Below are 14,812 nucleotides of genomic sequence, written 5' to 3'. Positions count from 1 at the left end.
TCTTTCCTTAAATCTATTCTAAATTTACACATCTCCCATTTCAACCTAGTTTTTATCATACGATTCTTTTTAGCCCCTTGCCCCGATGTTATCTGCTTCATATATGTTGCAGACCAACCACATTTATTTTCCAAACTAAGAAATCGCACATAGATTTTTCCTTTATATTTTTACTAGATTAAAATCTCCACAGAGATTTTTTTTCTCTTTTATTCTTACTAGTTCATTGGATTTTTCTTTTACTTCTTAAAAACATACTTAGTTGGCTTCAGAGATATTTCCAGTTATGCATCTCCTCTAATGGTAAAGAGATTATGTGTTTTGGAGAAAATGTTCTATACTTTTCTAGTAATCGATATTAGTCTTTGTCTCAAGAGGTATCTTCTATCTAAATCTCTATTATTTCTGAGGTCTTGGAGTCTGTCTTCTAATACTTAGAGGTCGGCTATAATAGACACAATCTAAACGTTTGAAATCCAAGGCAATATGCAAACATCATTTCCACACTAAGTTGTCTTTGGCCCTCCCATCAGTGAGTCCCTATGGCTTCTTGGTCGCAGGGCCCGATGTTGGGAGTGCCTCAGAGTCTCCTCAGAAGACAAGGGTGTGGCAGGAGAGAACGCTTTTTTAAAACACACATCCTACCATAAATTGCCTTCCTTTGGTGACCCCGAAATCCAAGAGATGAATGGAAGCCAGAAGGACAGCACAAGTTTGAGGGGAAGGGTTTTCTGCCTGGTGACTGCAAGGGGCAGAAGCTTAGTACACGTAAGCGGGAAGAATGTGAGGTCTGATGCGGGGCATGAGCAGATCTGACACTCAGTGTGGAGGAACTGGGCCAGGGTGTTATTTCCTTGAATCAAAAATGCAGTGAATGCTTGAGGGCATGTTATATGAGTAAGTGTATAGTTGTGCATATATGCATATTAGACCCACTTTTATATTTGTACACACCCACGTTGGCCTCATCATGTGAAAGATGAATAAGAGCTCAAGGATAAAATTCATGGTGGTAACATGAGATGCAAATGTCTGTGGAGGAAACTAAGGCAACTCATAGAAAAGTCTTTAGGAATATAGGTTTCTCCACTCAGAATGCCTTAGCTCTCATTGGCCATGTGCATTTATTTAAGAAAAATCAGTTCTTATTAATACCATTATAATTACTTCAATTCATCCACAGTATATGCACAAGCATCGCAGAATAACAATGTCCATTTTACTACAGATAATTACTATAAGAGTATAAGACTTTTTCTTCAAATTTCTATGTTTCTATAAAAAGTCACTTGGCACAGCCTCTCTGTGACTACTTATGACACTATAGGTATGAAAGTAGGTTCATTTGTCTTATTTCACTTTCAGTTAAAAAGATTGCTGTTTTAGATTTAATTTTATTTCATAATTATGTAGAATATTTACATGATTCTAAAATAAAATCTGTTAAACAGTATATTCAAAGAAGTCTAACCTCCTCCTCCCTCTAATGTTTAATGTGCACTCTCTTCCTCCCTCTAATGTTTAATAGTTTCTTATTCTACTTATAAAATATAAATAAATAGATAGGTATACATAGGGTTGTATATGTTTATATGTGTTTGTGTGTATACATTTATACACACACACACACACACACACGTGTATGTATGCATACACACACATTTGTGCCTACTCTTTCTGTGATAAGTTTAGCATACTCTATACAAGTTTTTCTGAATGTTTTTTTTTCCTTAACAAAATACCCTGGAAAGCACTACCTTGCAGTTTCTAGAGATATTCCTTTTTTACAGTTGCATAGCACTCCATTGAGGGGTTATATCATGCTTATTAAACCCATGCTCTATTTATAGATCTTTTTATTGTTTCCAGTTTTGTTAGTATAAATAATGCTGCAGTGTTTAGCTTTGTACATATGCCGTTTTGGAAATTCTTTGCCAGTATGTCTTTTGGATAAATTCCCAGAAGTGGAATTTCTGTGTCAAAGTATAAATGCCTCTTTAATTTTGCAGCTATTGACAAATTCCCCTCCAGAGGGTTTGTATGTACCACTTTGTATTCACATCATAACTGTATAAGAATTTCTGCTTCTCCAAGTTTGGCCAACATATGATATTGTTAAAGTGAAAGATTTGTCTGTCTGTTAGGTAAGAAATAGCACCTAAATGTAATTTAATTTGCCTTCTTCCTCAAAAACAGAGTTGATTTTTTTTTCATATGGTTAAGATCCATTTGCATTTATTATCTTGTGATTGAACAGTTCATATTTCTAACTCAGTTTTTTATATTTGCTAACCCTTTTTTAATTTTTGGAGTTTTGTTTATATTGGGATTTTTAACTATAGCGTAAGTTATAAGTGTCTTTTATATATGTGTGTATGTGTGTATATATATATTTCAGAGAGGAAGGGAGAGGGAGAGAGAGATAGAAATATCAGAGAATCATCGATGGGCTTCCTCTTACATGCCCCAACTTGGGGGTCGAGCCCACAACCAGGGCATATGCCCTGACCGGGAATCGAACTGTGACCTCCTGGTTCATAGGTCGACAACACTCAACCACTGAGACATGCCAGTTGGGCTAGTTTTATTTTCCATAGTTTAATATTTGATCCACTTGGGATTTATCCTGGTTTAGAGTCTATGGAATGGATCTGAATTCATCTTTCTTCATGTGACTATCTGCTTATCCCAACAGTGCCTATTAAAAACTCAATTTTTTCTTCCCAATAATCTGAGAATGCCATATAGATCATATACTAAATATTCAGTTGTGTTTCTCTTCTACCCCTTTTTAAAAAATGAAGGCATTTCCTCTAAAGCCTCACTTAACAGAGTGTCCCTCACTTGCCTTATTCTCCAGAACTAGGTCACATGACCTTTGTAAACTAGTCTCTTACAAAAGGAATGGGATTTCTGCTCAACCAGGGCAAAGCCCATGGCTCAGTGTGGGAGGATGGATGGTCTTGTCTGTCGGTTACCTAAGAGAGGGGTGAGGAGGAGCTGGGAATGGGCGCCCAACAGAGCATTGGTGTTCCTTCTGAACCATAAACTTCTCGGGGCCACAGTTACAATGGTCCTCACTGTCCCTCGCCATTAGAAAGTGCCCGGACATCTTACAGGTGTGCACTGCTTACTGAAGAGCACTGAGTGCATTGGGTAGTAATACTAACTGTGGTTTTATAATAAACCAACGTGTTTGTTTTTTTTATAACCTAGCTATAGTATGGCTGAAATAAAGTATTTAAAAATATGTTAATCACTTGGTTCATAGGGCCTGGATAAATGTTTTAGCATTTGTATTGCAAGTTCTATTTTGAATGCTCTACATGGAGCAACCTTATTCTGAGAATTTCTGTGTTTTATAAACATTCTTTGTCTCTGAGTTGGATCAGATAGAAAGCAGTAGATTGCAAATTTCCTTAAAGGCAGAATCAGTGTATTTTCTGTCACCTCACCACCTTGCTCTATGCCTGATATATTGCTGAGGTTCTCTTAATATCTATCAAATGGATGAATGAATGCTATCTCCATTTTACAGCTTGTCATGGAAACTTAGAGCTAAATGGATCTCTCATGTCATTCAGTAAAAGAAAAGTCTAAAACTTTTGCCCACACAGAAACCTATTGCCTTTCCTAGAGATTATATTCTTTTATATTCTCAAAGCTATTCTTTTATTTTCAGAAACATGGAATCATACTATTGAGAAACCAAGCTTTTGTTGGAAAATAATAACCAATGCTTTAAGAAGATAGAGGACTATTTCTTAACAGAAATTGAAAATACATATATTGTATATAAAAGAATGAGAATCAGTTTATTCTTAATAGGTGGCATGCAGAAAAAGAGCTAAACTTAAATATATACTCATCATATTGGCTGCTGTCTTAGCTTTTCTTCCCATAATGTAGGTGTTTAGAATTTTCAACTTCTCAACCACAGTAGCCAAGTTTGACTTGTGTAAGAGGCTTAAATGTCAACATCTAATTTCTCAAAGTGAGTTTACGTTTTGGGGTAGGTGACTTTAGAGTACAGTTTGCTCACTTCAGACCTGGCAATGGATAAAGAAAATTTGTCAGGTTCTGAAACTTGCATCTCTTAATAAGCTTTTCCAATAAGAATGGATTAAAATGTTTCATAAGGTTAGGATTTTGCCTGTGGCTATTTGAATTTCTTTAGCTTAACACATCATCAGTATGACATGTCATGCTTGGCTTTGTCAGCAATCCTTGTACACAGATTAAGTCTAAACACTTTTCAAAGGACAGATTTAAGTGTATCCCAGTACCAGAGGGACAGCAGGTAAAACAGCGCCAGTGAGGCCTTTCTCATAAAAACATTGTCAAGTACCCACCAGTTTAGGGGTGGAGGCGGGGGGGGGGGGGCAATTGTGTGCTGGGCAAACTAGGGCCCGTTTGAAATGAATAAAACTATGGGGGGAAAAAGACCATACCCTTTTATGTAATGATGTTTACTTTGAATTTATATTAGTTCACACAGACACTCCATCCATGCTTTTGTTCCGGCCCTCCGGTCCAGTTTAAGAACCCATTGTGGCCCTCGAGTCAAAAAGTTTGCCCACCTCTTGTTTCACTCAGTTTGTTCTTGCTAGTCCCTCGCCTTTTCCAGGTGTGAGGTTTACTCTAGAGAGATACCACATTCTAAAGTGCGCACATACAATTTCAACTTTATCTGAAAAGTGAATGCAGCCACTGTTGTAGGCAGACATTACCTCGGCCGCACCTGCACAGCTGACATCTGGAGGCTCCATACTTTGGGTGCCCAACATTTTTCACATGGTAACAGCATAATGCCAAAAACATTGCATCAAAAGTATCTTTTTAATAAGGGGCATGGAGTGGAACTTACATATAGGTACATTCCACAGCTTTTGGATTTTTTCTAGAGTGTTATACTGTTAAATTAATTTTCTCCATTTTTCCTAGGTGTTTATTGGTGTACACACTCACACACACTCTCTCCATAGGCACACACTCGCATCTCTGCTTAGCAAATCTATCTGAGGCGGCACTCTGCTGGACAAGGAAGTGAATCTGGCTTTCCTAGGTGTATTCTGAGATTTTTTTAATGCTTTCTTCCACACCCCTAAAGCCCCCTTTCAGCCCACTTGTGTTGTAGCTGTGTGTGTGTGTGTGAGTGTGTGTGTGAGTGTGTGTGTGAGTGTGTGTGTGTGTGTGTGTGTGTGTGTGTGAGATGGCACACACGAATATTCCTTTGGTAGTTGGTCTAGTGGAGGGAATATATTCTTCCTCTTTACTGAGATAAGAGTGTCTGTGAAATAATGAAAATATATGTGAAACTAGACTAGAACAGTAATTGCGACAGAAATGAACTATGAAGGGTACAGTTGACTGCAAATTAAAGTAACAAAAGTATATGATGTCGGGATTTTTAATGTATATGGTGTTGGGACTTTTATGGAAACGTAGACTGTCCACTTAGAGATGCTTACCAAAGCTGCATTTTGCCCAAACAGCGTGATTTAATGGCAGAACTGTGTACCTGTCCTGCATCCCTTAAAAACGTATGCTAATCATACAAGTCCTGCATTGCATGATGGATCAGTTCATTTTGGCTCAGCCCTTACCTCCTTTCTGCCTTGGGGAGCTTAGCTATAATGGATTAGGTTTAATTCTTACAGCCTTGTGTTGTTTTTCTCCCACGTTAAGTCAAAACAGAAGGAAAAAAGATTGTGCTTTGGGCAATACATCACGGCCTGCTGGGAAAGGCAGTCTCTACCCAGATTGGCCGGGTGGCCACCTACAGACGCTTTCCGCCCTGGAGTCTGGGAGAGACTCTTCCTTTGCAGCTTAGACACAGGGTTTTCTGTCACAGACACCGACGCCTGGACGGCAGTGAGGGGAAGTACTGAGTCCTCTGGATTTTAACAAGAGAAAGAAATCCAGGGGACAAATTCTTAGAGCATCACCTACTTGGACTCACTTTTATGTGTTATTTTTAAGACACAGAATACATTTTTGAAACATAATCTCACCTTGTGAAAATGCATAAATATGATTTTGCAGTTCATGTATACGGCTGCATGTGTGTGAATTTTTGTATGCCTGCCTGTAATGTATGTGTATATATGTCTCTACATTCAGGCCCCTCCTGCCTGTTTTCACTCAGTACCATCCTGTTCCCTTTCTCATCACTCCAGCCAGCACCGCCACACCATCCCACCTCTTCCCTCCGCAGATGCTCTTCCAGAAACAGGCTCGCACTGGGCAGCCCTGTGCTCAACAGTTGATTCTTAGGTGTCTGATCCTGGCCGGTCGCTCTGGCTGTGCACACTCTCCATCCCTCTACCCCAGTGCGTCATGTAAAAGTTGTTACTGTGTTTTTGTACCTGGATGTGAAGACAGTTCGCAAGCCTTGACCTGTGATTATGTTTCCATGTTGTTCAATATGCTAATGCATTGGTATAACAACGCATATCTGTACACCTGTGTATTAACACATACATATTCAGAGGGATATTTTTGTCATTGTTTTACAAAATATGGCCATTTATTTACTTTCTTTTGTTTCAATAATTGTTTGTGGCGATCCCTTCAAGGCCACTGAGTAGCTCTCATTCATGAGTTCATTATTTTGAGTGGCTGTGACATCATTTTACAACTATTCTCTGGCTGGAGGTGTTTCATTTGTGTTGATTGATTTGTTGCATCACTACAAGAAAAGCATATATAATATGTTTTCATTGAGATATAATGAACACATAATATAATATGTTTTTAATGGGGTATATTGTCAGGCGTGGGACACTGTACTATTTTTAATCTTAATAGATGTTGTCAGCATGTACTTCAAAAATACGTAAACATTCAGATTTTTAACCTATGATGTATCAGAATACCCATTCTTCTGAATCTCCCACCGGGAGCAGATATTTCCACTTATTTTTATTTTTGCCAACCTGACAGATGTAAATTGTATTTTCTTATTTTGTCCATTTACGATTCCCTCCTCTAGTGAGTTTGTGCATCTCTTCATTCCCGGTGGCTGTTTATAACCGCGCTTCTTTAAACTGTCCCTTCATTTCTTTGCCCATTTTGTATTCAAGTTATTTGTCTTCTTCTTGTTTATTGGTAAAATCACTTTACCTCTTTTTGATATTAGCTCTGTCACTTCCATTGCAATATTTTCCTAAAGTAAATGGTTTGAGAGTGATTTGTTCATACCAGCATGTGTATATAGTTGTTTATATTCTTTGCACGCCCGCTCCAGCGGGCAGACATACTCTGAGAAGAAGACAGTTACAATATAGTTGCACAGAGTGTGCATCTAGAGACGTGGGCCCATTGCTGACATCTCTCTTGTCAAAAACATCCGTTTCATGAGAGTGCTGTCCGTAATCCCTGCTGGTATGATCTGGGGTGGGAAGGTCACCTCACGTCCTTTAAATATTTTCAGAAGAGATAGTCTTTTGTCTTCTGGGGGTCAAAATTGGTGACATCTGTGCCTTCATGCAAAGATATTAACTTTATTATCATGACAAAATGTGTTTTGAAGGAAAGATATTCAGAGAGAATTAGGACTCTCATTACACAAGGTCACAACTTTTCCAGCTACTTTTTGAATTTTATTTTTAAACTCGAGGCCTGGTGCATGAAATTCATCCGCTGGGGGTGGGGGGGTCTCTCAGCCTGGTCTGAACCCTCTTGCAATCCAGGACCCTTTGGGGGATGTCCACCTCTCCCACCGTCTCTGCAGAAGCAGGGGTGCTGGGACTGCCTGACTGGCCTGGTGGCACAGGCTCGCTGGCTCCACCCTCCATCCACTGGTTGTTCCAGAAGGTCATTCCACCATCCGGTCTAAATAGCATATTAGCTCTTTATTATATAGGATGGATGAGTTTCTTTACCATTTGGAGGTTCTCATTATTTTTAACTTTGTTTTGTTAAATAATTGTAGAGTCACAGGAGTTGCAGAGCTGTCCAGGGAGGAGCCCCGCACACTTCACACAGTGCCCCTTAGTGCCGGTGTCTTGTGTAACTGCAGTGTGGTATTAAAACGAGGACATTGTCCTCATGTGTTCAATGGAACTTACCCCCCAGTTTTACATACATATATGTATGTGTGTGTGTGTAGCTCTGTATCTAAACATGATACAGATTCCTTCATCACTCATTAATGAAAGTAGATAGAATTGAGGTCAGGGGCAAAGGGAGATGTTGGGGTGCTTTTCTGAGTGATACTGTGGAATGCCATTTTGTGTGTAACTTAAATCAGCAAGTGGCTTCGAGGCTTTGTATCGACCTGCATGCAAGCAGGATCTTCACAAAATGCCCTCTCAGGACCCCAGAGGTGCAGCTCTTTGCCTCCTGATGGGAAACAGAGCTCAGCATTTTCCACTTGGCCAGGGGGGAACCATCTCCTACTTAGGAACAACTAAATAAATAATGAGAATTTGTGGGAAGATACATTCTCCAGGCTACAGTGACTCCTGCTGTGATTGCTCGGATTATAATTGTATAGCAGGCATTTCCTAAATTAATTGCAGAGCCACAATCAGGCAACCACAGCTACTCTTCTGAAGGAATGTCTCATGTACAACTGTGAATAAGTAAATCCGTGCCAACCAGCATCAGGCCACCCGCGGCGACAAAGAATGTGTGTTTGGGCAGCAGCACCTCCCTCCTCTTTGTGAGGTGGCTCAGGGGGTCTTAGTACTGTAACTCAAACAGGAAAAGAGGAGGGAGTGTTGCTGACCCCCCGCTGGAAACACAGCCTTGAAATACTTTCCTATTCATGTTATTCCTGGGCTACGGGCCATAGACACAGAAATCCACCCTCAGAGCTTGGTGGTCCACTCCTTGGTTTTTCTTGTAAGTAAACATGGTCCAGGAAAGTGAAATGCCATCCTTAAAGGCACAAAGACAATTAGTGACAAAGCCTTGATGCAAATTCAGGGATTTTCCTCTGGAAAGATGTTCTTGCTGCTATAACAGTATAGTCCTCTCATCATTTCAATGGATTAAATCAATGAGTTAAAACGTCCTAATAGCCTGTATATAGTCTATAAAAAATTCAGAGTATTTTTTCTCTTCTCTGTCACTTTGAGTATCCTAAGGGGCTCTGGGCAGTAGGCCCTGGGACAGGCAGCCACTTGTAATAGAATCGACGGCAGGAGTGAGGTTGAAGGCTCTGGTGCTCATGTCAGGCTGACACAACGCCATCCAGCGTGTCCTAACACATTCTTGTGTTCCTCCCCGAGTCTCCAAAAGAAGTTTGATTGGGTCTGGCTAGGGTTTTGCTGAAGGTTTGGGTAATCTCCAAATACAATACACCATGGGCTAACTCAGCTGTTAGTTAATACTGACCGTTAAATATTGTGAAGTATTTCAAAGAACCATGCAGAAGTAGAGTGACTAATGTAACACATTCCTACCTAGGCCGTGGCATTCAGCTCTGTAGTAGGTGTCATATGTTGCTTTTAAAATAAGTTCGTATGAGTGATCTGTTTCCTCTCAGAAGGCCCTTACATTTTTATTGGTGGGGGGTTGCAGGATGGTTGTTAAGTGGTTATTTTCATCTGGTTGTCTGCCTAATGCAGCGTCTCTCTTCCTCTGTGGGTCTGGACAGGACCGTAAGATGCTACTCGGTTTGGTGGTAACACTCAGAAATATGAACTGTGGGAAACCGCCTGTTGTCTTCTCTAGCGGAGAGTGTGGACATTGAGCCCAGAAGGCTGGTGACCCTTGAGCCCTGGCAAAGGTCAGGGCTACGCACCCACTGTTTAGTCCAGACAACGGTAGCTGAAGCAACTTCCCCACCAGATAGTCACGTAAATCCTGACTGATCAGATGGTCTGTCTGTTACCGGAAATTGCCTGCCCAAGGGCTTTAGGCGGATCCCAAACTGAATAAAAGGATGGCAAGGCCTGAGCACAAGCAGAGTCCTTCCTGTTGGGATGGGCTTCCGCTTGGCTCCCCAATTTCCAGATTATTATTTCTTGTCTCGTCTCTTTCCTTTGCGGCCCCTCTTCCAGAGCCAGAACCCCGAACCATGCAGGACATGGGGGGAAATTCACAATCGACTCGCAATGTGGACTTGAGAATAATGACTGGAATCTGGGGGTGGGTGACCACGTTGCTGTGGAAGATTCCAGAGGGGCCACGTTTCCCAGAGGGGCCTGGCCGCCTCCAGTTTGGGAAAGGCAGCAGCGAGTGTTTGAAGTGCATAGAGGGCGTCTGAGGGACAGTGACTACACCAAAGGTGAAGTCCATGTTACAGGGGACAGGAAAGCCTAAAACTTAGAGATTGAAGCCTCGCTGACTTGGGCCGAGCACCATTAACCCATGTTGTTCTGAGTTAGGTAAGGGACGTCTTCCGACTGGACTTTTAATAAGCTCTGTTGCTCCTTGTCTCCCCCTAATGTCTGGCGATAAATGTTGGAAATCTGTTGAATGAATGAGTGAATAGGCAGATGGATGTGTAACTAGACAAAGGAGTAAATAAAATCATCTTAGGAAATAGAACTGAATTGTAGTCTCAGAGTTTCTTTTCTCTATTTTTTTATACTCTCGATTTTAGATGTCAGAGTGGCATCAGAGTGTTTTAAAGCCCGTTTTTAAGCAGATGCCATTAAAAAGGTGTAGCATTAAAATATGCCACTTTTTAATTATCTCAGGTCACAGTTTTGAAACCAAATTAAAAGTTTGGGTACAGACTTTAAAAAAAAGAAAAAGGCAACAAAGGATTCTGATGCCAGAGGAAATGCACGAATACACTGATGCTACTCCAGTTTAATGCGGCCCTTCAAGGGTGAGGTATGGCTGCTGGGTAGAGATGAGATCTTGTTAGAAGAACATTTCCACATTCTAGTAAATTTACTTGTCCTGGACCCATTTTATACAAAACCCTATTCTGTAAAAGTAATTTTGGTAATGTGCAGAATAATTCCAGTGATACATCCTAGAGGAGGCTGAGGGCTAAAATTAGATTGTGACATGGTAGGGAATATTGTGTTCTGCTCAGTATTATCCACAACAGTAAATTGAACATGGTAGAACCGAATCATAGAATTCATGTACCTCATTAGGCTACTGTCAAATATCAGGCCCTGATCTATTTGAAGGGAACTTAGCTATCATTTTTCACGTTTGCAGATGGGGATGAGTAGAAGGGGATTTAACTAACCCAATCCTGTGGCTCATAAAACCTTCAAGGGCAACCTCAACCCTGTACCTCTGCCTTCTTCGCCTGGGCCCAGTACTGCCTCTGGATGGAGGAGCTGTGTTCCTAAGCCCGTCTTACCTTCTGTGTTTAATATGGATGATTTCTTCTTCCATTTGTTATCCTATGAGGTATTTTCTATTTGACTCACCCTCTTCTGGAAATAACACAGTATATTCATTAGTGAAGGGCTTAAAATGCTTAAGGATAGAACACCAGGGTGTGGGATACAATAAAAGGGTATTTAATTAAGGCAATGGAATTACTGTGTAATGTTTCACATTTTTAGCTACCTATGCCTGGCATCTCCAATATAAAATCCAAGGACAATGTCTCTACTCTGTCTCTGGCACAGGGTCAGCATAACTATCTGTTCAGAGTGCTCATAGTAAGTATTGTTTTACAAAAATTTTATGACACCAACTCTCTCTAGATTATGATGGGAAAAGTCCTAACAGTGCTGCACGAGTCCATCAACCTACTGAATGGATTGCTGCGTCACAGGGCTGACACTCACTCTTAACGGAAAATACCTTCATTATCTGGCTTTGCTTGGCCCCTGCGAAACCTACTGTGATGGTTTGCTCCTCTTTGGCCTGGGAGTAGTAGCACCAAGCCTTTCCCGTGCTAACAGTGGCATTACTGCTCTGATGACTCCTTTAGAAGACAGTACCTTAACCCAGTCGCCCCCAACCTTTTTTTGGCCATGCCCCACCTAAGCATCTCTGAAATCCTGATGGCACCCCCACACCCTGTGACATATCATTCTTATTATTCAAAAAGGAACTCCTATTAATGTGGAGGAAGCCTACAAGGCCATTAACCTGGTCTAAACAAGCTTCCAAAGAACACGGCATCCATGAAAAAAAATAAAAGAAAAGAACAAAAGGACAGTTGAAGTACTGAGGAAGAAATTGTTTAAAAAAATGATCATAATATGAAGTGATATGAAAAAAATAGCAAATGAAGTTTCAAAACATATAATAGAGAACTGGAGTGCATAAATATGTCACAATATATATTTACATACTATATATGAGGCCCTTCGGTCCATAAGAGATGCAAAAAATTCACTGTTAATAACTCATTCTCCAATTGCCCACCCTTAAAAATCAAATTGCCCTCCTGTGGGGCGTGTGTCCCACGTTGGGAACCACTGCCTTAACCCGAGCTTGCTGGAAAGAAGTAAATATTTCAGACTTCTACTTTCCCATTACCCACGAGGGAAATATTTTAATGATCTTGTGCTCAATATGGTTTAAATTTATCGTTTAAATTTTGTTCTCTGCCATAACACTGCTGCAGATATTAATAAGCTTTTATTCCTTGTGAGACAATTTGTTTCCTTTACACCAGTGGAAATGCATTTTTCAGTGATGCTCTTGAATTATTCCATCCAAATAGGAAGAATTTGCCCAGAAGATAGAGATTAAGAAATTGAGACTTGGTTAGTGAGAACATGGTACCAGAGGTGGCCTTCCCTGTGGCCATTCTCATAAACGTAAGCAGACAGGGATGGTGTTTTGCAGGTTGCTCTTGGACAAATGAAAGCGAAGAACATCCCCAGTGCTAAGGAATGTCCCCAGCCTGTTATGTGCGCAGGCATTCTCTCCAGAAGACCAGTAAAGAAGTGAGATCAGCTCACACCAGCTCTCCTGCGCCTCTCACCTGGGAAGGCGCATGCGGTGGGACAGGCGCGGCCTAACATTCATCAGCCTCCTGAAGTTATTACATTCGTGAGGAAATGTAATTCAGATGTGATCACTTTTTAATTTACTCTGTAATCACATTCCAACTGAACGGGCCAAGCTTAAAATGAAATTTAAAAGTAAAATACTGCTTTGTATTAGGAATTCACAATTTTTATATGCACTCGGGTTAATAAAGATTTTACAATAACCATTTGTGACTGAGTACATGATAATTTTTTTGATGAAAATTAGTGCCATACCTTAGATAAAATGTATGTGATTCCCATCCAACTACTCACCTGGACCTGGGGAGTCCCAGAACTCGATTCTGTGTTGAATTTCTGCTTCATCTAAACTTTATTTGGAAAAAAAAAATGCAAACATTCTTCAATCCCAGATCTGAAGGTGCAACGAACTAATGTATGTTTAATGCCCACGGTGCCTGGGAGATGTATCCATTTGTTTTATCCATCACAGACAGTGTGTACTGAGCCTCATAGAAACTGACGAGCTGGTTGAGCGGGAAGGCCAGTGCCTGTAGTAAGATTCTTCCTCCAACAATGTGGCCTTTTTAGTTGGTAAAGTTACAAAGCTGCGCCTTCTGCTTTCAAACTGAAGCTTCAAAAGCCCAAAACCAGCTAGTTGGAGGGGTGGGGGGAGTGGTGGCTAGAGATTAGGTTTGTGTTTCAGATTCCTCAGCCAGAACTGAAGCCAGTGGAGAGAAATGAACTAAAGATATCCAGATTTCCAGTCAATACAAGGAAAACCTTTAATCATTTGGATCTCTCCGGCACTGGACTAAATAAACAGCCTCAGAAGTACTAAGATCTCTTTCCCAGAAAATATTCCAAAGCTAGCTTCTGATTTCTAGTGTGCTTTGTAGAGTTAGCAAGCATCAGTTATTAACTGCCCCATTTAAAGATATTTGTGATATCTTTATGCAAACTCTACTATTATTTACTTTAGCTCAACTCGCTTTGTTTTAACTAACGTAGTATATTGCCATTGTTCTAAGCCAGTACTGTTTAATAAAATACAGTGTGAGGCACATATGAAATTCTCTGGTAGTCACATGAAAGAAGAAAAAATAAGCAGGTGCAATTAATTATAATAACGTCTTTTATTATTGTTTCAAAATGCGATCGATACAAACAATTTTAAATGAGATGCGTTACAGTCTCTTCTTCATGCTGAGCTTTGATCATCTTGTGTGTATTTGCCCCTACAGCGCATCTCCATTGGGACTAGTCCCATTTGAAGTGGTCAGGAGCTTCGTGTGTAGTGGCTACTGTAGCGTTGAGCTATGGCATTCATAGAATCATGACTGATATGCTGGTTATATTTTTCTTAAATGTACACTAAATGGAAAAAAGTTTGATTTAGAATTGCTGACTTAGTGAGTAGGTGTTTTGGTTGGTTTGGCAATAATATACATGCGTGCTTTGGGCTCTGCAAAGTGGTGGTCCCGAGCACACAAGCCATAAAATTATATATATTTTTTGGCTGATGCAGAAGTATAAGGGAGTTTAAGGGAATGAGGCTGATGTGATCCTGCTTTATGTGTTTTTTACAAATAAAATGTTTAGTATATATACAGGCTCAATGTAACCATACTTACATGTAGGTGCCATGTATAACCCAGTTGATACACATATATGCACTATATGTATCATGTGACAACTATTAGTGTGATTAAGTTCCTTATAATTTATCTCACAGCTAAGACCAACCAAGTTTTAACACAAGGCCTTGGAACTGAGACCCTCCTGGGGTCTCAGGAAGATGCCTCTTTCATCTGCACTTAGGGCTGGGGGTGATGTCTCACCCTGGGGGAGGCAGAACGAGTGCATCCCAAGGATGTGCACATGCTACTCTCTGAACCTGTGGATGGTGCCTTACATAGCAAAAGGTACTTTGAAAG

Source organism: Myotis davidii, unplaced genomic scaffold (assembly GCF_000327345.1).
Source record: "Myotis davidii unplaced genomic scaffold, ASM32734v1 scaffold189, whole genome shotgun sequence".
NCBI classification, from domain to species: domain Eukaryota; kingdom Metazoa; phylum Chordata; class Mammalia; order Chiroptera; family Vespertilionidae; genus Myotis; species Myotis davidii.
This window is presented reverse-complemented; position numbering follows the sequence as displayed.